Source organism: Cervus canadensis, chromosome 19, assembly GCF_019320065.1.
Source record: "Cervus canadensis isolate Bull #8, Minnesota chromosome 19, ASM1932006v1, whole genome shotgun sequence".
Taxonomy (NCBI): Eukaryota; Metazoa; Chordata; class Mammalia; order Artiodactyla; family Cervidae; genus Cervus; species Cervus canadensis.
Window position 1 is genome coordinate 4,347,073 of NC_057404.1, and position 15,994 is coordinate 4,363,066.

Here is a 15,994-nt window from a genome sequence, read left to right on the forward strand (position 1 = left end):
ACCTAGAAAAATGAACTGAACAATGGTACTAAATTACCGAACAATCAAGCATATAAGATGGAGGATGGTAATCTGTGTTAAGCATTTTAAAGTCTTTGTATTATTCTACAGAAAAGTAAAGATACTAATCTTCTTTAAATTGCTTAAACTTCAAACTGATTCAATCAAGTCTGTCATATTAAAATGTTAGAGTAAATCAGTTAAACAAAATAGGGAGAATTATGGCAGTCAAATCAGTAGAAGGGAAAAATCAGAATAAGGGAAACTTGAGTTAATAGAAAACACATAAGGAAATGGGGGGGGGGGAGATGCAAACAAAAAGAGAAATTAGAAAAGTTCAGCATGATAGGAAAAATGATCCTTAATTCTGGATATAAAAGTTTGATGATATAAAATTTACTCATCATTCACCCCTACCCCCATACATATCCCAGACAGAGTTTGAGCTAGTAGGTGGCACCTTACCTAACATCCCACCCAGCCCTGTCTTAGAATTGTTTTGACTGCAAGCGATACTTGCCACTTCTCAGTAATTTAAAGAAAATCATGTTTTATTGGAACAAGATGGCTTAATTTACAGATAAAAAGTATAAGAGCTAAAATATCTGCTATCAGGAAACAGACCCAGGCTGAGAACAAACAGCCAATTTCTTTAGCACTGTACAATCACAGTGAATGCCCGTCATCTTCACTCAGGCCTCAAATGACCAGTCTGATCTCTCAAGGTGGGGCTGCCCTGGGTTGGAGGCAGGGAACGGACAATCTGAAGAACAGATGCACTAAGAAAAGGAGGAATCGAACAAAGCAGGAGCAGAGGGCAGGGTTCACCAAAGGAAAATCAGGTTTCATGGCTAACGGAAGGAAAAAGAGAGCCTGAGCTGGGCGGCAGGGCTGGGGGGGCGGGGAATGGTCAGAGGTAACAGCTGAATATTTGTCCAAATATAGCAAAAATTATTGCATGATATTTGACTTGAGGTGTTACACATTTCTTGACGAGTTATTAAATTCTTTCTCTTTCTCTTTAAACATTCAGATCAGTAATCGCAAATCAAATGACTACTGGTATCGTACAACTCAAGGAATCTCAAGGAAACACATAAAACAATATTGAAATATGATGATAAACAGCAGCTGACTTTCCGTATCAAGATCAAATCTGAAATGCTGAAGGTAGTGGAAAACTGGAGAGCCCCTGACTCAGCCCGAGGAAGCCGTGGCTACTCAGCCCAAGCTCTTTGCTGCCATGCAGAAATGCAGGCCAGTGAAGCAGGTCTTTTTCAAGAAAAATCAAGAATCAGGAATGTATGCAAAATAAACAGATTTTTTAATTCGGCAATTGACTCCATTTTTTAAATACTGTGTGAATCAACAGGAAGCAGATCAATCAAACAGAAACAGAACCATTCTGCTCATTCGCATCCATGGATTATGGCTTATGTATCAGAGACTTGTGGATGAATTTTCTGTGCAAGTTAATGGGAAGGAGTTGGGAGAATGCATCCACTTCCCTCTCTCATTTGTTGGGCTGTCATAAGCTATGCATTTTATTTTTATCTAGATTAAATGCTTTACATATATTGAACATATATATATATTGAATATATATATATATACATATACACACACACATTACTGTGTTTGCTTTAACCAATTATCTTTTAGAGAACTTAAAAATAAAAGTATATCTGTTATTTGTACCTTTATGTTTAGTATTTATGGAGCACCACATTTCTTTTTTTTTTTAACTACATCTTTTTTTATATCAGTTTTAGGTTCACAGTGAAATGAAAACATAAATCACAGAATTCCCACAAGTCTTCCCCTCAATGCCCCAGCACAAATACACACACACACACACACACACACACACACACACCACACACACACAGCCTTTCCCATTATCAACATCCCCCCCACCAGAGTGGCACACTTGTTAAAACTGATGACCCTACATTGACACATCAGTGTGACTCACAGTCCAGGGACCACATTAAGGCTCACTCTTGGCGATGTGCATTCTATGAGTCTGGACAAGCACCTGAAGACCTCCACCATTATGGAATCACATAGAATAGCTTCACTGCCCTAAAAGCCCTGCGCTCCGCCTGCCCATCTCTCCTTTCCCCCAACCCCAGCAACTACTGAGACTTGTAGTGTCTCCACAGTTTTGCCTTTTTACAGAAAATCATATCATTGGAAACATGTAGTATCTAGCCCTTTTAGATTAGCTTCTTTTACTTAGAGAACTTTTGTATGTATGTGTGCATGTGTATATATACATATATATATCTTAATACACACACACACACATACATACAAAAGTTCTCTAAGTAAAAGACGCTAATCTAGAAGGGATATCTTATATATGTATATATAAAATATATATATATATCTTAGTTTTCTATATGTATCTTAGTTTTCTATATGTATCTTAGTTTTCTCCATGTAGTAATACATTAGCCCATTTCTTTTTAGCATTGAAACATATTCCTTTCTCTGTGGTATACAAGAAAATGGAATATGTTTCAGTTTATCCATTCACCTGCTAAATGAGATCTTGGTTGCTTTCAAGCTTTTGCAATTATTAACAAAGCTGTTATGAACATCCATGTATAAGACTTAGTGTAAACCTAAGTTTTAAACTCTCTGGGTAAATACCGAAGAGCAGGATTACTGAATTGAGATGGTCAGAGTATGTTTAGTTTTATAGCAAACTGTCAAACTGTCTTCCCAAGTGGATATACCATTTTGTATTCCATCAACAATAAATGAGTTCCTTTTGGTGTACAGCATATCTTGAATTTGGTGTTGTCTGTGTTTTGAATTTTGGCCACTCTAATAAGAATGTGGTGGTATTTCAATGGTGTTTTAATTTGCAATTCCCTAATGACATTTGATGTTGAGAATCTTTTCATATGCTTATTGGCCATCTATATATCTACTTTCACAAGGTATCTTTTCAGACATTTTGTCTGAAACAACCCATTTTAATTGGGTTGTTTGTTTTCTTATTGCTGAATGTTAAGGAAAACTTATTTTAGATAACAGTCCTTTATCAGATATGTATTTTGTAAATATTTTTATCCCAGGCTTGTCTTCTGATTCTCTTGATCTTCACTTCTTTCTGAGGATCTATGATTCTACCTGTCAACCAATATGGTCAGATATCAATCATCACTTCAAAATTTGCATTCTTATCAGCTATTAAATAAAGGCTGTAGTATTTCCTTATATTGACAAAATAGTTACCGCAGTCCTTACTACTTAATTGATTACTATAGAACCCATTATAATGTTTTAAAAATAATGACAGTTAATCTGGGTTATCATTCTTACACATATTTTAAGCAAATATTAAAAGCACTCTTAAAAGTCCCTAAACTATAAGTTAAGCAATTATTTCAGGCCTGAGTTTTAACTTATAAACTCCAGTGTACTCAAAGCCAGTAAGTACCTGAGGAAAATGTACTTTAAAATCAAAGGGGAAAAAGAGGGAAGTAGGGAGGTTCCAGGGCCATTATTTTCCACTTGACCAAAAAATAAAAATACGCATGAGTAGCATTTAAGGAATAAAAAGAATTAGACCAGATTGTCACGATGTTAAACCAGAAATGTCAATGATTGTTTGGAAATTCTGCAGAAAAATGTTTCTTCCACTCTAGAGGGTCACTGGGAAATTTCAGGCTTCATTATCTTTTGTGAAGGGATAAATATGTGTGTGATGACTCCTTCACTGATCTTGATTATAGAAATAAACTTGATTAAAGCTTCTGCGGGTTTTTATCCTTATTATTTTGTCTTGTATCATTTATTATGGTTTTGCCTTTCTCAAAACATAAAGATTCGCTCACTCCCCTGAGTAGAGTTTTATTCCAGAGCAAGAACCATCCCAAATTTCCTTTTAAGTAAGCAGATAGCTGTGACTCTGACCTAAGCTAGAACTCTACTCAATGCTGTGTATGTGGCCGGGGGGCAGAGGGGGTAAGTCGTTCAGTTGTGTCTGACTATTTGTGACCTCATGGATGGTAGCTTGCCAGGGTCCTCTGTCCATGGAATTCTCCAGGCAAGAATACTGTAGAATGTGCACCTAATTTGCTATACACCTAAAGCTAACACAACGTTGTAAATCAACTATAATCCAATACAAATTATTAAAAAAAGAAAAAGTGACCCACTGCAGGCATGAGGAAAAGGGAGATGGATCAGAAAGTCTCAAAGAAAGCAAAGCGGAGGATGAATGAGCAAATCCAGAGAAAGTGGATGTAGGACACTAGGTATGAAGTAAATAAAATAAATAGCTCGGAATAAATAAACAAAAGATACCCTTTCAGGAGTAATAAGCCATATACTATAGTGTAGGGAATCTGTGGCCTGTTCTTTCACCAGGGAGAAAGTGAAGAGTTCTGTGAAAACACAACCAACAATCAAGACTTATTTCATCAATTATATGCTCATGTCCTCACTCAAAGGATAGTATTTTATTTTATTTTTTTATTTATTATTTTTTTTTTAGGATAGCATTTTAAATTGTGTTTCTCTTCTGCTGACTCTGCAAATTTCTTAAAGGTAAATGGAGGAGAAAAGAGAAATATCTTAAGACAATACAATTCTCACATAAATTTTTTCACTAGGAAATAGGCCCTAATTATCAGCATGTAGAGAAAAATGTTCTTCAAACATTTAAATAGTTAGTTATTGCAACTTTTCAGCTGTATTTTAATTATTTGTTTCTTCTTAGAAACTCACCCTCCTTTGGACTGATCTTATTCAGACATGACATAGTGTCATTTTGAAAGACTATATGCAATGGCTGAATTTTAAACAGCAAATGAAATTTCAAGCAAAGAAAAATAATTTAACTCAATTTATTCGCCTTAAAAGCAAATGGAAATGGAATTATACTTAAAACAAGCAAGAACTATAACCCTTACTGACAGAAATAGAAACTCATTCTGGGGAACTGCGGTACAAAGAAGTATTAGCGTGAGAAGCAGCCCAATTTCATACCATGCAATTTAAATGCTCTGTAAGTAATTAGAATTAATGCGGTTGAAACTGTCTCTGCACCACGATTCAATTAGGTCATTTACCTTAGAAAAATCTAAAATTATTTGTCAGAAAAATAGAAGCGATAATCACTATGCATGTGTGCATGCTAACTTGCTTTAGTCGTGTCCATCTCTTTATGACCCCATGAACTGTAGCCCACCAGGCTCTTCTGTCCACAGAATTCTCCAGGCATGAGTAATAGAGTGTCTGCCACGCTGTCCTCCAGTGGGTCTTCCCAACCCAGGTATCAAACCCTTGTCCCCTGCATTGTCAGGCAAGTTCCTTACCATTAGCGCCACTTGGGAAGGCCTGATAGTCATTATATTTCCTGTAATTCAGGTACCTTTTAAGATCCTAACAGAATAAAAGACAGTTTGTGATGCATGTTGCCTTCCTGCCTCAGAAAATAAAACCAGCATCACTTCTGGAAGAAACTTTCCTCCCCACCACGACCTCCCGCATGTTTAGGGGCCTTGACAAGTTTCTTGGATCCAGTATACCCAGTGTGAAGAAATGCTTGCAGCTCTTAGCCTTTTTTCAATATCAGAGCACCTTTTTAAAATATATTCTTTGTACATAGAGGAGAAACCATAGTTTTCTGTAACTATACAAATAATACTTTTCTTCTAAAGAGGACTGACTCAGTCAGTGATCTTATAATTTTCTATTTTTTGTCAAAGTGAAAAGTGAATACATTGAATAAATATTAAATATATAAATAATATATAAATACATAAATGGTTAACAAAGTTTAATGGTTAATAAATATTCAATATATAAATAAATGGTTAATAAAGTTGAAAATGTGCTTTTAATGTGATCTGTACTGTTCCTTTGTAGAATTTTTATGACTATAAGTAACTATTTGTGTAACTATTCATGTAATTTCATCTCACTTATTAGGCTATGATGGCAGGAGTCATTATTGTCATTTCAGTACCAAATGCCAAAAATAACACTTGGTATAAAATAGATATCAAGAAAATGCTAAGTTAGATTAGTATGGTGAATAAAGTAAGTAGATAGGAAGTAAATAAATAGGTGGATGGATGGAGAGATTCTTCAAATTAAAGAGAAATAAAAGTAGCAGTGGTCTTAGTATCAGGCTGACACAAAATGACATGAAATGAGGCAGACTTACCAAGCATCTGAGTATAAAATGCTTGAAGAGTTGCACGTAGTATTGGTAGTCTGTATTCCTACATGTGGTCCAAGGGGAAAAGTCTTGAGTCTGTTGCAGCTGTAACAGGACGCTGACAGAGTTGGAAATCCCCGCACTTGCAGAAAGTGGCAGGGGTAGAACTGTCTCATTTCCATGGGAAACGCAGAGTAACGTGACCAAACACCAAGCTTGAGTCCTGTGCTTCCTTTAATACCAGAAATTCTGGAATATTACCTTCCCTGAAACCAAACCTTAAAGTATTAGAATGTCACTTAACAGAGGATTCTTTCGAATTAGAGTAGAATTTGTAGGAGCTATTAATAATAACATTTGTTGCTGTTCATTTGCTCCATCGTGTCCAACTCTTTGTGACCCCATGGACTGCAGCATGCCAGGCTTCCTTGTCCTTCGCTGTCTCCGGGAGTTTGCTCAAACCATATCCACTGAGTCAGTGATGCCATCCAATCATCTCATTCTCCATTGCCCCCTTCTCCTCCTGCCCTCAGTCTTTCCCAGCATCGGGGTCTTTTCCAATGAATAATAACATTAATATCTATCTAAATAGAGGACTACAGTGGAAATTCCAACTTGAGCTTAGACTGTGCTTACCCTTGGATTGAGAAAAATGTTTAGAAAAGACTGGAGAGATTGGGTTCCCGGGGCTCTACCTGTATAATTAGCTCAGCCTGATTCTGTAGCAGCATTCATCCGGGAGAAAGGTGTCAAGATACATTATAACGTTTTGTCCTTAATACAGACAAATGTCTATCAGTCAAAGTATCTGCTGGCCCCGGTTCCAGAGGTGTTCTTCTGAACCCTAGCAAAAGCAGTCTAAGAAAAGGAGAGGTAAAGCTGAAAATAACTAACACCCTAAACTCCTGATTGGCCACTGACTGCAGAAAAAGGTAGAAATGTCTGGTTTGTTTCCAATGTTACCAATTACTTTAGAAAATAGCAACTTGGCAGGAGCAGGAGTTAGCATGGGTGGATTTGCAGTGGATTAAGCCTGGACCTGTGCACATAACCTTGAGTGTCTGTAACTGCCTTGCTAGAGTCATTGGAAGCATGAAGCATGTGGAGGTATATTTGAGAGCAATTTTAGAGCAGATCACACAATCTGAGAGTAGGAAAACAAAATATTTATTTTCTTCAACTCTTCTATGACTCTCAGTTGGCTGGACTGGAGGAAGTCAGCTTGCGAGTAGAATTCGCAAGAGCCTTCTTGTATTTGCAGACATTTAAAGGACAGCAGTAGTCATGTATGCGTGTGACAGTTGGACGGTAAAGGCTGAGCACCAAAGAACTATGGTGCTAGAGAAGACTATTGAGAGTCCCTTGGACAAGGTGATCAGACCAGTCCATCCTAAAGGGAATCAACCCTGAGTGTTCATTGGAAGGACTGATGCTGAAGCTGAAGCTCCAATACTTTAGCTACTTGATGGCAAGAGCCAACTCATTGGAAAAGACCTTGATGCTGGGAAAGATAGAAGACAGAAGGAGAAGGGAATGACAGAGGATGAGATGGTTGGGTAGTATCACCAATTCAAGGACAAAATCTGAGCAAACTCCGGGGGGTAGTGAAGGACAAGGAACCTGGCGTGCTGCAGTTCATGGAGTCACAAAGAGCTGGACAAGACTGAAAGGCTGAAAGCCAGCACCCGACAGAAAGATTAGAGTCAGAATCACTAACAATGGGAAAGCTCACAGGTGCACTGGAAACATACTTCAAAATAATGAAAACACCAGCCCATAAATTTTTTAGGGGCCCACATCAGGTAATGGCAGTTACACATAATGCTGTGAGTCATTCTAAGCTGTAATCCACACTAGAATCTTTAGAGCCCTAGAAATAAAAATTATTTCCTAAACAATGCATCTAGACACAGGTGACCTTAGTTTTATTGGCTCTGCTCTCTTCTTTTGTTCCACATTGACTCTGAGCACTTTGTTATTATGATTTTCCTTAATTTTGTATCATTTTGATTATAAGTATAATCATGGAAAAGGGTTTTGGTGATGATCTCTACTTAGGAAATAATTCCAGCATTCAAAAAAATGTTACAAAGAATGATATTCATAATATTCATCCCTAGAAAATACAAAGCAGATTGTTCTTGATGGCTGTAACAAGAAAAATATTGATTTGGGTAGTGAAGTTTTCTTTAGAAAATACCAATGATTTTGGTAGAGGTTATATCAATTTACTTCTTAAAAAGCACAGTAGAAACCATAGAAAGGGTTCAAAATGATGCTTAAAGAATTGGAAAGTGACAGTCATGCAGAAAGGCTTAGAAAACTGGAATTTCATTTTGGACAAGAGATAAACATAAGGGAATTACTTTTTTCAAAATAAGAAGGGTTGTTATGAGCAGAATGATAAGCAGTTGTTTTCCATCTCTACTTAGAGCAAAATATAAGGAAAGGGCTCCAGGGAGAGCATAGGGAACTTGGGCTGACTGTTAGAAAAGATTTACTGTTAACAAGAGATGGTAACCCTGGAACACGTTGCTGACAGACACTGTCCAACATATGCCTGTGTGTATTTGATATAAATAATGGGCTGCAAAATTTAAAATTCAAAAAGTTGTCTAGAGCTTTCTCAAGATCCTTATGTTTATCTTCAAACAGGGAAAAGGAAAAATAATATTTCCACTTCATCATTCCTTTGGCTTAATAGTATGTCACTACTACCAAGTTGTTATTAACTGGTTCTTTTTCATATGATATTGCTTTACTGAACTCAACTTTGGTATAATTTTAGAGTTTCTCAAAGCTCCTGTTAAATATGGAAGAAAATGTCTATGTTGGATACATAAAGTGGAAGATAAATCAGATTAGTGATTTTAAAACACTTTGCATAGCAGGATCTTTGCTTCCAATACCACATTTTGTGCATGGCCAATATAGATAAAGTGGTTACCTGGGAGTGACAGAAGAGGAAGGGGCAGAGGGTGAGACAGAATCCTGCTGATCCCACTCCCCACATCTGCCTTCCCAACAGCCCCCAGAAACCCTGAAGGAACTCCTGTGGCTTTTTGAGGGCAGTTTAAAAATTACCGACCCAAATGAGAATGACATATTGCACTCTTGGAATACTTTATAGCTCAAAAAAATGATTTAAAGCCTAGCATCTCTGTCCTTCCTGTCTCAGCGTTTACTTTATATTTAAGAAAATATTTTAAAAGAATCTGGGGGTGGCATTTGAAGGGTGATCATAAATCTAGTTATATTAAGTAGAACAAGGAAAGAAAAAATACTTTAGAATAGATATTTTTCTTTACAAAAATTATCGGGAGCATTTCTAATTCCATCACTTTTAGATAACGTGTGAGATGAAAAGGGTTTATATTGAATAAAAGGACAGTGGAAAATGTTATTTCATTGAATTTGACACTGAGCTAGGGATGACTTCTCCATTAAGCAAAGAAGGCACAGTACCCAGGGCTCACAGTACTTTTCAGGGTCCATTAAAATGTTTTGTTCCTTTTAAAATCAGAATTTAGAAAATGAACTAAGTCAAAGAAAATGACAATATATAAGATTATATTAATCTGTTGTTTTGATCATCTTCTTATGCATCATACAGATAAGGGAGGGATCGCTGACGTGAGTTTATGCTTCTGTTTGTTGCTACATCGTATGCCGAGCCTTTGCGGCCCCAAGGACTGCAGCATGCCAGGCTTCTCTGTCCCTCACCGTCTCCTGAGGTTTGCTCACATCTGTGTCCACTGAGTCAGTGATGCAGTCTATCTCTCCCTTGGCCGCCCGCTTCTCCTTTGCCTTCAATCTTTTCCAGCATCGGGGTCTTTCCCAATGAGTCGGCTCCGGGATCACAGCAGTGGCCAAAAAGCATGACAGTGGACCGATGAGACTAACAGCGGCTTGTCAGCCACATAGACTCCAAGCCGAGGAGGGGAGCACGCTGTCCCCGCAGGGCCACGCGGAGGTGTCGCTCAGAACAGAGCGAACCCCAAGAGGCTGCTGCTGAGTCGCTTCAGTCGTGTCCGACTCTGTGCGACCCCATAGACGGCAGCCCGCCAGGCTCCTCCATCCCTGGGATTCTCCAGGCAAGGACACTGGAGCGGGTTGTCATTTCCTTCTCCATTGCATGAAAGTGAAAAGGGAAAGTGAAGTCGCTCAGTTGTGCCCGACTCTTCAGACCGCATGGACTGCAGCCCACCAGGCTCCTCCATCCATGGGGCTTCCCAGGCAAGAGTACTGGGGTGGGCTGCCAGTGCCTTCTCCTGTAGACCCCCTACAGTGTTTCTGTAACTAGTTTCCCCATCCTAACCACGGTATCATGGCACAACGCTAAACGTCTGTCAGCTGGATTCACAGCTCTCTGGAAAGCAAACAACATCCCATGTTTCTCTGACCATATTCAGGTTCTCTTTATTCACAATGTCAGTCTGGGAACTGGCCTCTTAAGTCATCTCTCTCTTTCTAAGTCCAGGAACTTCCCTGATTGCTCAGCAGGTAAAGAATCTGCCTGCAATGCAGGAGACACCGGTTCGATCCCTGGGTTGGGAAGATCCCCTGGAGTAGGAAATAGCAACCCACTCCAGTATTCTTGCCTGATAAACCCCATGCACAGAGGAGCCTGGCAGGCTACAGTCAAGTCCAAATCTCAGATCTGTTAAACCTTTTTTGCAGCTCCTTCCAAGAAGCCTTTTTTTTGTGTCCTAGGCTTTCCAAACTTAACATTTTTCCATTTCTCACTCTTGCATTATGATAATTTATCTTACAGTAATAAATGCCTCCATATAATTTTCTGCTAGATGGTGAAATTGTTTGACAAAAATTAATGTCAGATTATTTTTTCATCTTTAATAGTACATAGAACTATGCCTTGCCCAAGGTGGATAATCAATAAATGCTACTGAATTGAGTGTTTCCTGAACAGAATGAGGAAATGCATCTAGGACTTCAGTGTCAGAAAAAAATTTCCAATTAGTCATGTCCACCTAAAATGGAACTAAAAGTCAATGAATGTTGTTGTATGCCTTATCTCATTAGTCAGCTTAATTTCCTCCTTCAATTCTAAATGTAGACCTTGCCTACCTTCACTCAAGGGATTCTGTGATTGTTAGAAGAATCAACAAATAATGAACTGATTTTACCCTTATAGCAACATTTTAAAAATATTTCCTTAGAAAAGACATTTCACAAATAAAGAATTCCACAGATACAGGAGTTTTTAAAATTCCAAGTTAAACAAAGTTAAACCTATCTCTTTGCCACAGGATTTCAATACATTTTTAATGCATTGTGAATATCAAACAGAAAGACACAATAAATAGAATTCCCTAAGCATGTTATTGCACTAAAATCTTTTATCCCAAAGCAGATGGCATATTCGATGGAGGTGTTTAGTGGAGTATTTCGGGAAAGCCTATTTATGAATGTAAATCTGTTTTAACATGAGCATAAAGCTATTGTAGAGACTATCATTTTTGCAAAAAAGATAGAAAACTTAATTACTAGCAAAGCTAAACATATAAAATATCTCTCTGAAAAACTAAGGATCCAATCAAAATAGCATTTACCAAGTAAGTCATACTGTAACTTCATTATAATATTAATGAAGTTGTATCTATATGAGTTAAAATCATTAAATGCTAGATTAAAATAGCAAATGTACATTTTTGCAATATAAGACAACTAAACAATGTTCATAAGCTTTGAATTTTGTGCATACAACTTTGACTTCATGAAATCTAGCAGTGAGGGACTGAGAAAATTGTTGAACAATGTGAAGTTATTTAATTTTTAAGCATTTAACTTTTATCCAATAAAATCCTTTGCTTTACGTAGACATTGTCTACTTTTATGCATTTATGGTAGTGGAGTTTTCATAATATTTTCATTTTTTATGACTCATATATTCTAAAGTCAGTTATGTGGTAAAATTGAGATTCTTGAGGGAGGATTAGGATTAAAGAGACAGTTATCATCACTAGTCTAAATATTTATGGGGAAAAAAGACTAAAATTGAAATGATCATGATAATGATTTAAGCATTGTCTTAATATTGTTTTACTATATAGTAATGTGACCTTATGAATATGTAATGTATAGTAAACAGTGGGGAAAGTTGTATTAGTCTGGAATACTTTAAAAGGTTCTGCTAAATGGAGATGCTAGAACATTGGCTGTGGTTATTGTTGTTATCTCAATATTGAAATTGATCTTTAAAAATGTGCATTTATTTTACTTATTGCTGAGGCCTCATAAAGACAATAAAATAACTAATTCAGACTAAAACCAGCTTATGAAATAAAAATGCCATGTAATGAACATTTTTACTGTATCTTCCTAGCCCATGAGCTATTTGTAGGATTTGGAGTTGAGTCATGTTTTTTAAGCTGATTCAACCATATGTGTTCCAAGCTGAGCCATCCTCCTCATTTTCTGTGGAACAGGGACAGACCACTGAAAGACCACCATTAGGTACCCACGAGGGACTGTGTAGCTTGTGGAGCCTGGAATCAGCCTGTGTGCGAAGTGTTAACACATACTCTTAGCAGCCGAAGGGCGCCATAAGATTCCAGAGAAAGACGTTCTGCAGAGGAATGGAAACAGTGAAGTGAGACAAAATAAATACCAAATAAGAAATAGGAAACAGAGAAAATAAACAAGAGAGTGAATAAAATTCCCTATGTTTCTGATGACTTCAATACTAACTAAAGTAAGTCAGACAGAGAAAGACAAATATCATATGATATCACTTATATGTGTAGTCTGAAAAAGAATACAAATGAGCTTGCTTATAAAACAGAAACAGACTCACAGAGAATGAACTTACGGTCACCAGCGGGGACGTGTGTGAGGCAGGAGGGATAGACTGGGAGTTTGGGATTGACATATACATACTGCTATATTTAAAATAAATAACCAACAAGGAACTACTGTATAGCACAGGGAATGCTGCTCAGTATTCTGTAATAATCATATATGGGAAAATAAGTTGAAAAAGAACAAATATATGCATATATGTATAACAGAATCACTTTGGTGTACCCCTGAAACTAACACAACATTGTTAATCAACTATGCTCCAACATAAAGTAAAAAATTTTAAAGAGCTGTCTTTCTAGGTGTTTCTAAAGCCCGACTGCAATGCAGTTTTCACATATTTTGAATCACTCATATATTACACCTTTATTAATTTTCATTTTGTTTAAGCCAATTCAAGTGAGTTTATGTTACTTGCCATAGCACAGTTTTAAATAATGCCTTCCCAACAAAGGTCTGTCTAGTCAAGGCTATGGTTTTTCCAGTGGTCATGTATGGATGTGAGAGTTGGACTGTGAAGAAAGCTGAGCGCAGAAGAATTGATGCTTTTGAACTGTGGTGTTGGAGAAGACTCTAGAGAGTCCCTTGGACTGCAAGGAGAGCCAACCAGTCCATCCTAAAGGAGATCAGTCCTGGGTGTTCATTGGAAGGACTGATGCTGAAGCTGAAACTCCAGGACTTTGGCCACATCATGCAAAGAGTTGACTCACTGGAAAAGACCCTGATGCTGGGAGGGATTGAGGGCAGGAGGAGAAGGGGATGACAGAGGATGAGATGGCTGGATGGCATCACCGACTCGATGGACATGAGTTTGAGTAAACTCCGGGAGTTGATGATGGACAGGGTGGCCTGGCGTGCTGCGATTCACGGGGTCGCAAAGAGTCGGACACGACTGAGCGACTGAACTGAACTGAACTGAAAATTAAGTTTAGCAAAATGATCACTCATGTGTGCATGCTTAGTCACTCAGCAACTCTTTGTGACCTCCATGGATTGTAGCCCATCAGGCTTCTATGTCCATGGGGATTCTCCAGGCAAGAATACTGGAGTGGGTTGCCTTGCCTTCCTCCAGGGGATCTTCCCAACCCAGAGACTGAACCCAGGCCTTCTGCATTGCAGGCGAATTCTTTACCATCAGAGCCACGAGGGAAGCCCAGGAGTACTGAAGTTGAAGCCCAGGCTACTGAAGTAGCCTATCCCTGACCCATGAATCAAACCAGGGTTTCCTGCATTGCAGGCAGATTCTTTACCAGCTGAGCTACCAGGGAAGCCCAATCATCGCTAGACAGTGTATTAAAAGGCAAAAACATCACTTTGCAGACAAAAGGACACACAGTCAAGGCAATGGTCTTTCCAATAGTCATGTATGGATGTTTAAGTGTTGAACTATAAAAAAGGCAGAGCACCAAAGAATTGATGCTTTTGAACTGTGATGTTGGAGAAGATTCTTGTGAGTCCCTTGGGCAGCAAGGAGATCAAAGCAATCAATCTTAAAGGAAATCAACCCAGAATACTCATTGGAAAGACTGATGCTGAAGCTGAAACTCCAATACTTTGGCCACCTGATGCAAGCAGCCAACTCACTGGAAAAGACTCTGATGTAGGGAAAGACTGAAGATGGAAGGAGAGGAGGGTGACAGAGGATGAAATGATTGGATGGCATCACTGATTCAATGGACATGAACCTGGGCAAACTCTGGGAGATGGTGAGGGACAGGGAATCCTGGTGTGCTGCAGTCCAGGGGGTTGAAAACAGCCAGACATGACTTGGCGACTGAATAACGACAATCATCACTATAGCAAGCTATTACCAGCGACCTCCCGTAAAAGAGCGCTAGAAATACAACTGTGCTTAAAGCAGCTCAGGCCACTTGCACACGGCAACAAAAAAGAACACTCACCAGAGAACTCTGGAGCAGTAGAAGGTATTAAAACAGACTTGTAGGATTTGGACTTATGATTTGGGGGGAGGATCTGAGGAAGACTGGATGTTGCTTTGAATTTGTGTGTTGCTCTGGATTTGGCTGCTGTCAGAATAATTCCACAACTGGGTATCTTCTAACATCTTACCTAGAAGGAGAGAAAACTAGATTGATGCTGAAGATATAACTGGTAGGGAAGCAGCAGTCACTCATCTTAGCCAGTTTGGGTCACACCATTTTGGTGTGGACAATGTCATAGCATGGTTCCTGAGTGGCCTTGTTCCCATCTTGATCCATCATGATCATAGAATGGCCTTGTCTGATAGTGATATTCTACAAATTATGTTCAACAGGAGAACACCAGGACTCAGGTCATGATGTCAAATGACACTTTTCTCTTTCATTATACGAAAAGAGCAACCAGACTTTATGCTCAATCCCTACTCATTAGTGGATTAATGACACTTTACCTGCCCTAGTTCACCATAGTTTATCTTCTCTTGTCATCTAGGCTTCAGGAATTGGCAGCTGACATTCTCTGTGACCCATGCTTACTTTGTCTCACACCACCACTGCAACTGTGGGCAGTTTTCTATGCCAAAGAATATAATTCTAGTAACAAAGTATCAGTCTTTAAATTGTCCTGAAGCTCAAACACCAAGAGCACATCTTCCTCTTCTGTATTTCTATATCTCTAAAGCATGCTATTATTTGCACAGCTTTTTGCAAAGTTGAAATATCCCAAATTTGCTTAGCCATAATTGCCAACTTGAGCCTATCTCTCCACTCATTTCTCCTTCTTCCTCTCTGTTGTTCAGTGAGACATCTGGCTGAGCTACTCCAGGGTGGAAAAAAAAACTAGCTTTATATCCTCTAGTTTTTGTTCAGAAAATATATGCCTTCCAATTTGAAAACAACTTGCAGGATTCAGAAACTATCAGGGGTAGTATCTCTAGTGTAATGGCTATGATTATGATTCCATAATATTCTTTATGCAATTCTATCAAATATCACCCTTGGCTGTAGCCATTGGAGGCTTTCCTGTGTAACTGCTTAATAAATTTTG